The sequence below is a fragment of the Chiroxiphia lanceolata genome, chromosome Z (assembly GCF_009829145.1).
Source record: "Chiroxiphia lanceolata isolate bChiLan1 chromosome Z, bChiLan1.pri, whole genome shotgun sequence".
NCBI classification, from domain to species: domain Eukaryota; kingdom Metazoa; phylum Chordata; class Aves; order Passeriformes; family Pipridae; genus Chiroxiphia; species Chiroxiphia lanceolata.
Genome location: NC_045671.1, coordinates 72,420,447 through 72,431,868, shown reverse-complemented (window position 1 = coordinate 72,431,868; position 11,422 = coordinate 72,420,447).

The following is an 11,422-nucleotide window of genomic DNA, read 5'->3' as shown; positions in this document are numbered from 1 at the left end:
CTGTGATGTTGAAATATTGATTTACATTATGGACTGCAACTGTTTCAGAAACCATACTCCCCGAGGCCAATTAGACCCACTGACCAAAACATTAACAACAAACCAGACCTTTATTGTTTGGAAAAATCTCACCCAGTTTTCTTTTTTTTTCTTGTTCCTCTGCCTGCTTTCAAAAAAGCAGTCTTATATTTAGCACGACAGCTCTCTGGGTTTTCCGCAGAGCAATCTGCTCACAGGATGAAGTTTCCTGCAAGGAGACACTCTCAGTCCTAGGTTTAAGTGTAATCATTTTCCTACATGCTGCAAAAACTTCTCAGGACAGAGTAATTTGTCAGAGAGAAGATATAGCTAGCAAAAATTTTTGCTAAAATCCGACTGAACACTCCTCATCAAACAGCTGCAATGAGACAAAACCTGTGCTATGGTAGGTACAGCCCCTCATCCTACAGCATGTCCAAGGCACCAAGCTCAGGGCAACCCTGGGACAACCACACTCTTCCTCATATAGGTTTTGCTAAGCAAGCCTGAGAAATAACATTCTGTAGCCTACTGGTTAGGATGTTTTCCCTGAGTGAAGAGGTCCTGGCTCTTTGTGAATGAGCACAATTACTGAACATAAAATAGTTTGGTTAAACACATTCATTTCTTCTGCCTCTGGTACATGAAAGAAACATTACTTGCTAGGGCTGACAATACGAGGTTGTTAAAGGAGCTCCCACAAGCATAAGCTCCTGGCTTGGGGGGAGAGAAATGCAGAGGTAGTGTCACGGAGTCAGTGCCAAGGAAAAACCCAGGAGGTTTGTAAGCCTTTTGGCCACCCCTCTTCCACCACTGTGATGCCACAACACCTATATGTGGCACAGCTGACAGGTTTTGTGACTAAGGCTGATTTGATCTTGCAGCTACCTGGCATAGTTGGCAGTAACTGTGTTACAGGTAGATGCTATCAGAAGTATGTGAGCCACTAGCAGCAATGCCCGTGTGGGTGTTACACAGACATCTGAAAGCAAACTGGGCAGAAAACAAACCAACCCAAGCAACAACAATTTCTCATTTGCATCCTTTTTCTCCCTTTGCACGAGCAGGAGACAATATCGTTTTCCACATCTGTTTAGCAGTGGTTTTCCACTTGGAAAGTCACACACAGGGATGTTCTCAGGTGGCAGGAAAGCTGCAATAGCCATGGCAGAGGGTTTAATTGCACTGTTTCTGACACAGAGCATATTGCAACTGATTCCTGCCTCCCTTCTGTCTTGAGACAAGGCAGGGGCACAGTTAGCGTCTACATGGAGGCAAGAAGGCATGGCTAAGGCTGCCTTCTACCAAGCCAAGCCCAGTAAAGCCAGATTGCAAGTAGGCATGAGTATGGAGTATGTTTTGTGAAGCTCTGACCTACTGAATTGGGTCTTAACTAGAAGCAGCATTTTACTTACATGATAGGAATCCAACTCAAGACTTCTTTTTGTTTGCTATTATTACTACAAGACTAATTGTTTACTAATAATCCATTGTTTTTATTTTCCAGGCTGGTTCTTGAGCAGGGAAACAAGCACCTTAAAAACTCTGAACCAGAGCATCAGGGCAAAGCAGGCTCTCAACATATGGGAATCTAAGGCAGGACTCTATTTTATGGAGTATTGATGTTGAAGTAAAACTCTTTGATCCCTCACTTCCACAGCACACGAGCTGCCATGGACTAAGCAGACAGCAGATGTACTTACTAATTACTACTAATTGCTGCTGTCTAGACACCATGTGAAGACTTAACTACCAGCCCTGTTTACAAACCAGCAAATACCTGCATACTCTCCTCATATTATTCTGGATCAGTGCATGCTAAGTCACCAGTGCTGAGTTTGCATACAACAATGCCAGTAAGAATAACAGTACTCCATTTTTGCAGTAATCTGAACAACTGCATGAAGTGAACTGGACAGTCAAGCCCACTGTTGCCAACAACATTTATTTTTCTTCATCAAATCCTTACTGTGTTTTTATTAGCCTGCACCACAGAAGGAAGTAATTTTCTGCATTAAACTCCCAGTCAAAGATCCACAAACAAGAAATTCCCACAAAGAAGGCTTCCAGCAGGCAAAAACCCCACACGGATTTTGTGACACCAAACGTTTTATTCAACCTCTTTAAAAAGTGGCTCGTTCGGTTTTGTTTGGTTGTTGAGTTTTTTTTTGAACTGATAGGAGTTTAAGTAGAAAATGTCAGTACCTGACATCATCATCATCATCATCATCATCATCCTGCCCTAAAAACACCTCCTCATGATGGCTTTCACAAAAAAGAAAAATATAACATAATACGGACTTCCACGGAGTTGAAATTTTTTTGGCACACCTTTCTGGAAATAGTTTGCAACAGTTTCAAAGTCATGAGATTGTAGCCATTCTGCCTCTCCTTGTCCCACAGAGGATAATATACAGGTGCAAGCACTAAGAATCAGCAATATCAAACACTTTATACATGGTGTACACATAGTGCCAACCATCTTATCTCCACTGTGCGTTAGTGCATCTACTGTTGTCCTGCCTCATGGTGTTTTATCCCTTTTTAGCTGTCATGAAAACTAAATACAATATTTCATACATAATATAGACAATATTTCAAAGCATCTATTAATGGCACCTGCACAGGAATTTCTTACCTGTATCACACTAGTCTGGCACAAGAAAACCTTCCAAATGAGGTAGCACAACAGAGAAGGGTTAAAGCCAGCAATGGAAATAGCAAATGAAAATAGAATAGCGTGGAGGTACATGGAAATGAAGGAAGCAGGAAAGTTTTTAGAACAGAAAACAAGTTTATCTGGAGGAGCCAAGTTAATGTGTTGTTCTTTACACGGAAGTAGAGATTTTTTATATAATTTTACTTCCCTAAGTGAGAGAAGAGCTGTCCTCAAGAAACAGCACCAGACACTAAAGTGAGGCTGAATTTAAAATGGAATTATTAAAGCCAAGGTCTTTCTTAAATTGTTAGACTGTTGGAGATAGTAAGGTCTGGAGAAAGGTGTGCAACATTAGTGTTTGAACATGGTTATGAACTGATTTGCCTGACCCAAGGCTGAAATTATCCGAGTAAGCACAGACTGAGGCAAACCATTGCCAGCAACCAGCCAGGCACGCACAGATAAACCCTGCCTTGGGAAATGGTGCAAGATGAGCTGTAAGGTTGCAATTAGCTGCTTTTCAGATTTCCCAGGAGAACCAGGAGAAGTAGCAAACTGGTATAACCTGTGGCAGCCTCCTCTGCCAGTACCCCTCAGCCATAATATCCTCACTGCAGAGCACGTCTGTGCCTGTTAGCCTTGCCTTGCCACAGCACAGCCAGCAGCCCTTGGCTCAGGCCATGGCTGGAGGCAGGGTCTGCACCCCAGACTGGCACACAGCATCTACATGCAAACATGCACCGTGTGCAGAGAGGGAGAAGAGGGATTCAAGGCATCAGTAACCTCTATGTGCTTTTTTTCCCCTGCTGTCACACACTCAACACACTTCGTTTTTTGCCCCCTCAGCTGCAGCACAGTGACTGTGAAACATCAGTCGTACTTTTCTTGACTTCCCTGACTAGCTCAGCATTTGGAACTTTGGAACTTATTAAAATTAGAAAGAAAACTGGTGAAAGGACGTGGGATTTTTTTGGACAAAAAACCCCAACCCTCTATTTACATGAATTAAAAAAAGTCATGCTTTCTAGGGCACACAGGGGACCCAGCATCCAGGAACAGCCTTCCATCTGATGGCTTTCTGCCTCCCTAAGAGAAATCTGACCCAAATGTCCTTTGTCAAGCCTTTATTTAGTGGTGCTTTCCCAAAAGTCTTGAAAAAATTTTCTCTACCTGAAACTTTGTGCCTTTCTCACTTCTATCCTTCTCCCTTCTCTAAAATGCCTTGTCCAATCCCTTCTGCACAGATCATCTGAATTTGTGAACAACCTTCAACCTTTTGCTTTGGTTGAAACTACGTATTTTATACTTTCTTACAGCTCCCTGAAACACAGTACACAAAAAGAAACTTAGCACTTCCAGACAAATTCAGCCTACTCAGTTATTCTCAAGACCCTTCTACTTCAGACCAAAGTGCATTTCTGTTGTGTTTCCAAGCCTTAGCCCACATTCCCTTAAAAGCAACAGAAAAAAGGAAAAGAAAAAGAACATTGGTTGATGTTCAAGTTCACACAGTCCCTCTGTCCACAGCTGGCCTCTTTCCAGCTCTCACAAGTCCCAAGACGCATCTTACTCTTGTTCTTGATGTTTCCACTGATGCCAGGTGGCTGTTCTTCTGCGTGACTCCCTGGGAGAACTGGGCTTTCCAGTACACAATCATGTGCCTCCAAAGAAAAACTTTACTCAGCAGGAATCATGAGGAACACCAGAGTTAAAAAAAAAACAAACCAACAACAGGTCACAATCTGTACTCAGGGTCTGAAATGTTAAAGAACAACTCTTTGTGAAGGACAGAAAAATGGCATTGAACCAACTGTGTTTTGCCAGTTAGATAACTCTTGGTCATTTTCTTGTGGAAAAAAAGATTGTTTCAGTAAATCTCAATATTTCATCAAGACCATCAGTTGCTCTAAAAATCCTGAGGTATTCTGATAGTTCTTGAGGCTGGAGAACCTTCTTGGCTTGTTGTAGATCAGAGCATGTATTGAACTTTCAGACAAGCACTATGTGGGGGAATTAACAGCACAACCAAAGTAGCTCTGCAGAAGGAGAGCTGAGATCAGTGCTGATAGGAAGTCCTAAAGGCTGATGAGTACTTGTCTTGAACTCACAGTCAACCACAGAAAGACTTGATGAAACTTGACAAGCTTGAAGAGATATTTTCTTAAGATCTTTTTGCCTGAAACAGTCCCCAATAACAACTCAGTGCTGTAGGACTACCAAACCTGACATTGCAGCTGCTACCATAATTCAAGGCAGCCACCAGCAGAGGACAGAGGGTTTCTGTGTCTGCCATGACATCCTCTTGCTGCACCCCACCATGCCCAAACTACTGCCTTAATTCACAAGTGGATCAGGGCAGAGATGATTTCCATTACAAATTTGTCATTTGGGGTTCATTTTTGTGAGCAGTTCAAGCAGCATCAGTGTTGACACTGAAGACAGTCAGCTCAGCTCAGATACTTTTGCTGAGAAGTTCACCAGCACTTTTTCCTCAAATTCTAGGGAAAGTTAGGTCCATTAGACTTGCACTTTGATTTCTAATTTTCTGCAAAGCAGAATGACAAGGGCCTTGTAGGAGGAAAATGAAACACATCTTGTTAGTGGCTGTGTTAGACTGAGTCAGCCAATAACCCACTCAAAGCAGAAAGTACTGGGTACTGAAGACACTGGGGCTCTGCCACCAACTGTTTTATTGGGCATACCCAGGGGCTGCTGCTGTAGGTACCACAGAACTCACTGTGTCCTCACCCAGCCTACATCCAAAGGGGATAACAGCTCTTCATATCTCTTGATCTCAATACACAATAGGGGTCTGCAGAGGTCTTTGCCTCTCTCCACTGCCTGTCTAGTGAAATTACACTCTTATTTTAAGAAACCCTGCCAAAGCATCCCCAAAGTGTATGACTATCTGCTAAAGTACTCAGTCATCAAAAGAAACTTTTTGGTTTAATATTTAGCTAGAATATTGAACCTAGCCTTTCAATACTTTATTAATGTATCGATATTATAGTTTGACTCCTGCTGAAAAAACACGCAGTTTTCAGTCCTAAACCATTTTCTTCTACAGTCCCAAAAGAAAAAATAGACATTTTCCCCCTGCTGCAGCTCCTAAATATGATACTGGTGTCACCCAAAAGTCAACTATGCTTCCTGCTTTTATCATTGATGCACAGCCCCAAGGCAGGCTGCTGGTGCAGCGTGGGACAGAGCATGAAGATTTATTTTTGGCTCACTTCATCTTAGGTGATCAAACATCAGGCATTTCAATGCAAGATACCTTTCTCAGGGCAGTGTAGTGTGCTCCTCACTCTCAGGTGCTGTGGGATGCTCATCCCTCTCTTCTTGGGGCTGTGGGCAGTGTCTGCTTTAAGAATGGACCTGACTCCTGGGATCAGCAGATGCTAGTCATTATGAAGGAATTTTTTTTTGGCAGAAACAGCTTCCAAGGGACTACAGCTAAGGTTTAAGGAGTGACTTTTCACACAGGGAAAAAAAGTGTTTTACACTTTAAATAAGAGGAGGACAGGCTAGCACCCCAACAGTGTGTGGGCAGGATGCAGTTAGTGCCTGATTGCCATCTTCAGCCACCTTCCTGGTGCAGCTGTCCCAGGAGGAGCGACTGTTTTTGCAGAAATGACAGCTACCGGAAGGTCAGCCAAGCTTACCTGCAACATGAAGTACTCTGGAGGGGAGGAGAAAGCCTTCAAACAGAGGCACAGCTCTTGCCTCGGGGCCTATGTTGACTCTGGGTAGACAGAGACCAGGGCAGAATACTGACAGATGAGGAAATTAGGGTCTCCCTGATGCCATGCAGATTTTGAAAAACTAGCTCCTGAGTTGCACCAGTGCAAGCAGGGGTGCATGAATCCGTTCTATCCCGGGCACTCGTGGCAAGAGGATGCGTTAGTGGGAAATATCCTTGTTTCTTCTTTTTGTTTTGGCCCCTGTGAGGTGCTCTGCACACCCACGCAAAATGCAGAGCTCACACAGTCCAGGGAGCACAATGAGGGGCACAGCAGAGGCCCACAGAATCACATAGTCGTGGGTGCTGTTCCCACCATAATGTTAGCCAGATGTCCCGGATAAAGCCTGGTGTAGATACACAGATTTAGAGAGAGCAGTAAATCAAGATGTGCTATAGCTAACCCCAGACATACAGAAATCGTGAGTCATGCCCAGAATAACCCAGAGATTAGCTTTAAAATGTGTGGGGTTTGAAAAGCATAATGGATGTTGTACTGCTTTTATTTTCCTGCCGTTCTTTAACATTTCACATGCACTTTGATTGGATTTCGAGTAACCATATGGGTTAAAACGGATTTTTTTTTTTTTAAGCTAGATTTATAAAGATGCTATAATAACCTGATTGACAGGGATAAGACTTGCACCAAAAAAAAAGCACTATTAAGAGGGGGAACTTCAGTACAGTTGCAGAGTTGGGTAGCTTTGAAGTGCCCCCAAGCTCATCCTTAATGGAGACTAGGACAGTAACAGCCTCACTGATTTGAAGTCAGAGTAAATATCCACGGAGAAGTCACTATGATACAGTTATCTCCCTGTAGCACAGCAGCATCTAATATGTCAACAGCTTGAAAAGAACGTTTCTCCTCCAGGCAGCCTTTACCCCTTTATCTTAAAATAGGGCTGAGTGTTACTCTGTTCCTGGCCTTTTAGGAAACACCAGCCTGGACTTTTTAACTTCCCTGTCCCACTCCTCCTGATAGTTTAAGTGACATAAATAAACCATGTGCTTTTAACTCGTGGCTTCACTGCTTGGTTTTTTGTCTCTTCCATAGCTAAGCCATAGCTGAGAAAGCTGAAACTTAAATAAATATCTGTATATGTACTATGTTGCTGCTTTAGTGATGGAATCTGAACATGAGGAAAATTTGAACAACCGTTGAACTACTGAGGCACCACTACAGTGAAATTAGATGCAGCAGATGATTTGCCTCAGGCAGGAATAAAATAATTGGCGTCCCGACCATTTGTGGTTTAGCATAATGGGGGTTTGGGTTTAGCCACCCCAGCCAAACCAGTCCCATTCTAAATTTCCCATGTTTTTTGTATTTAAATAAAGTCCAACTCTCCCAGGCTCTGTGAGGAGTAGCAAACCCGGAGGTCCTTGTTTTCTGTTTTCTTTTAAAAGCTGGGACATACTCCTGTGTTTCCACTCCTACCACCTCTGCTCTCCCTGCATTTGCTTTGGAGTCACAGCTGCCCCGGCTGTTGGTCCCAGGGAAACTTCCTCTGATAATGCTCCTGGGAATAGAAGAGATATGTAGCCAAACTGGTAGCAAGGCTGTGGTTGCATGCATGTTTGCAAAGTTTGTTTTGTAAAGATTTAATCTGAGCCAAAGCGACAGGGATGGAATTTTCTGCTACTTTGGGCCGTGCACAGACACTTTGTCTGAGGTCTCCTTATCTTTGCCTGCAAATTCCATCTCACGTGTGAGTTTCCGCTCCAAACCAATGTGATATATACAAATTGAATATTCAAAAGAAGAAGAAGAAGAAATGTTTGATAATTTTTCAAACTTTTTAAACGTTTTGGGCTCTGTAAATCTCCAGCAAAAAAAGACTTGTGTGGTGATAAAAGAGAATGGAGCTATTTCTCTCACCTCCTCCTCCTCTCCCCTCCAGCTTGCCCTGCAGGAGAGGACCTCTGTCCACATTCTGCAAAGCAAGAGAGAGACATGGCTGAAAGGAACCAAAAGCCAGACTAAAACCTTGCTTATTTTGCAGAAGCTGCTGAGCTGAGGTTGGGAGGCACTTCTATGCAAGGAAAACTAGGGAGTTGCATCAGGAGTGGTGGGAAGTTTACAGTCAAAAACCTGGGCCACTGGTGGATCTGCACATGAGCCCCATGTTAGTCGTTCCCCCACGTGGAGAAAAGCTCCTTGCCTCACCTTGAGGCCCAGAGGCTAAAACTGAAAAGAAAAAAAAACCACCAACCAAAAATAAAATACATCTAGGAGTCTTCAGAGGACTGAACACAGAAAGGGATTTGGTGCTACAGGGATTTTTACAAAAGAAATTTAATAGTTGGACAAAAAGAGGCACTGCTAAAGGAACTGAATGAGGCCTCTTTGAAAATGGGGAAATTAATTAGCTAGGCAGCACGTAGTTAGTTTTAATTTTCTCAAACATCTGCATGAGAGCTTCAGCTAGTTTTCTATTAGTGACCCTCAAATTTGATCCTTGTGCTTGGAAACCTGGCAGCAGAGTCACAACACAGAATTATTACATCTGTGAAGGTGCAGCTAGTGTGTGTGAACTGTGTACAGACTTTCCAGATGGCCACTGCTTGGTTAGCATGTTGTTGTCCACTTTTATAATTTGTGATATGTGATGATGCAACACTCTAGTCTTTCAGTAAACTTTGACCAGATTAGTTCGGGGGTTTTTTAACCCTCAAATCGTTTTCTTGTTTATTTAAGTAAGTCTTCCACTGCCAGCTTGCAATATCTATTTAAGGGAGTTCTGCTGCTTTCCAATGTGCTGTGAGCTAAAGGAAGTTATTAGGTTCTTGTTTTGGTCAGGGTCCACCCAAAAAACGATTTCCTCTAATTTGGTGCATTTTGGTGGTGATTTCCATTGCTGCAGTTGAAAGGCTGTTTTAACATCTCATGCAGCAGCATTGCTTCTGTGTGAATATCCATCTGTATGCTTCCCAGAATTGAAATGACATGGTATATCATCCATTAAAGAGAGAGTGAGGTCATGGTGAATTTCAGAGACATAACCCATCTTTCTCATGTAGCATTCCCTCTACTTCCATAGATTTGTTCCTTTGCCTGTGAACCACATCCTGCTGTTTTGCCAGTGTCGTTCCTTTGACCTCAGCCTTATTGTAAAATGGAGTTCTATTTCATGTTGCATAGTTTTCATGGAAAAAAAACCCCAAACAATAACACGCAGTTAAATATCCCTCAGTTTATCTTTCCTCTAAGGTATGTGCTCTAGAACTATAGGAAATTGTACATGTATTTTGGCCTTCCTGGACTGTCCCACAGCTGAGGCACAATGCATAATGGAGTTAATTGTAATGGCAGGCCTTTGTATACAAGCTGTCCACACTGTTGTGTTTGTCAGCTGAGCTCTCAAAAAACTATTTTTCTATAAGATGAAAAAAACAAACAAACAAACAAAAACTGGTTCACCAATCTTCCAGGACAAAGGCCAGGCCCCTGTTTTTTTCCCAGTGCTATGGCCTCTTCAATTTCCTTGGAGTCTTTGAGCATTACTGTGACATAAACATTAAATGACGACAAGAATACAGCAGGAGAATAAAGAAAAAGCCACATATAAGTTCTTCCCTCCACAACAAATATTCTTGAAACACTGTGAGAAAGACATTTTCCCACTGAAATATTCCACAGGAAATAAGAAAAACCATCAACATTCTGACTTGATTGTCTAACTGAACTGTTTTCTCTTTGTACGGGAATTTAATGATTATGAAAAAATTTGGTTGGTTAGTATGCAACAGATAACACCAAGGACCTTTGTGACCAGAGCTCAGAGCAAATATTTGCGATTTTTAAGGTGGCAAAAGAGGTGTTACTTAAATGAAGGCACTCTAAAAAGTCTCCTTAAACCATCCAACTCTCCAAACCCCCAATCTGAGGATTAGTTTGAATTCACTATAAACGTGTCACTTATATTCCTTTTCTTCCTTGCGATGGGTTTCTGCGAAGACTAAGAGATCTTACATCCATTTCCACTAACTCCAGATTCTGCTTGTCCCTCTGTACACTGGCAATCAGACACAATATTGCAGATTTGCTCTCATCCCAGGAGAGCTCAGAAGAGCAGACAGGGGAGAGCAGGGTCTAATTTTCAGGACTAGGGAGCCCTTAGGCTTTGGCCAGTCTTCCCACTGTCCTGCTGTAAATCAGGGTGCTCCTGGATAACACTAGTCACCCTAAAACACTGGTAGATAAAGGTTCTATGCATTGACAACTCCTGTGCAGCTCAATGGAGGAATTATATATTTCTTTTTATGCTTAAAAAAATATAGGAGCACTAGAAAGTAGGCAGATAGCCCTATTACTTAGAAACCATCATAAACACAAACCTCAGATGAAGTGAAAAATAATAAATTCTCTTACAAAATCAAAATACAGACAACAGTTACAAAAGTTTTAAAGATCAGTAAAAAGAAATAAACACATTATTATATGTATCTATGTTTCAGATCAGCTCTGGGAGACCTCAGCCCTCTGCCTCTGATAGCATTTACCTGAATTTAGTGCTTAGTTTTTGCACATTCTTCTTCTCTGTACCTGAAAGAGACGAATCAGATACAGGAAACATTTAACTGTTATGAAAACTGATGTTGCACTCCTCTTTAAATCTGTCCTTCCTACCCCTGAATGATTCATACAAACATGTTTCAGTCAAGGTATTAATTTTAACCTTTTGTTTGTGGCTGAAGACCTTTCTTTACCCATAAGTTTTGTTCAAATACCCTGGGCACTGCTGGCCAAAGCTGCCTCCTGCCCAAATGGTAGCCTTCAGATTCAGAGGGAAACTGTGAAGCACAGTCGAGCTCTCTGGGCACTGTCTTTGGAAAACAATTGCATTGAAAACAACTCTTTGCCACCTTCTTGTTCACCCAGATGATTTCCACAGCGGGGTCAATGCCCCCAGCCACCCAAACATGAAGTGAGAGCTGCTCACTCCAGCCCTGCAGCCTGGAGAAAAGTCCACAGGCACACGATCTCTGGATGTAGATGACTG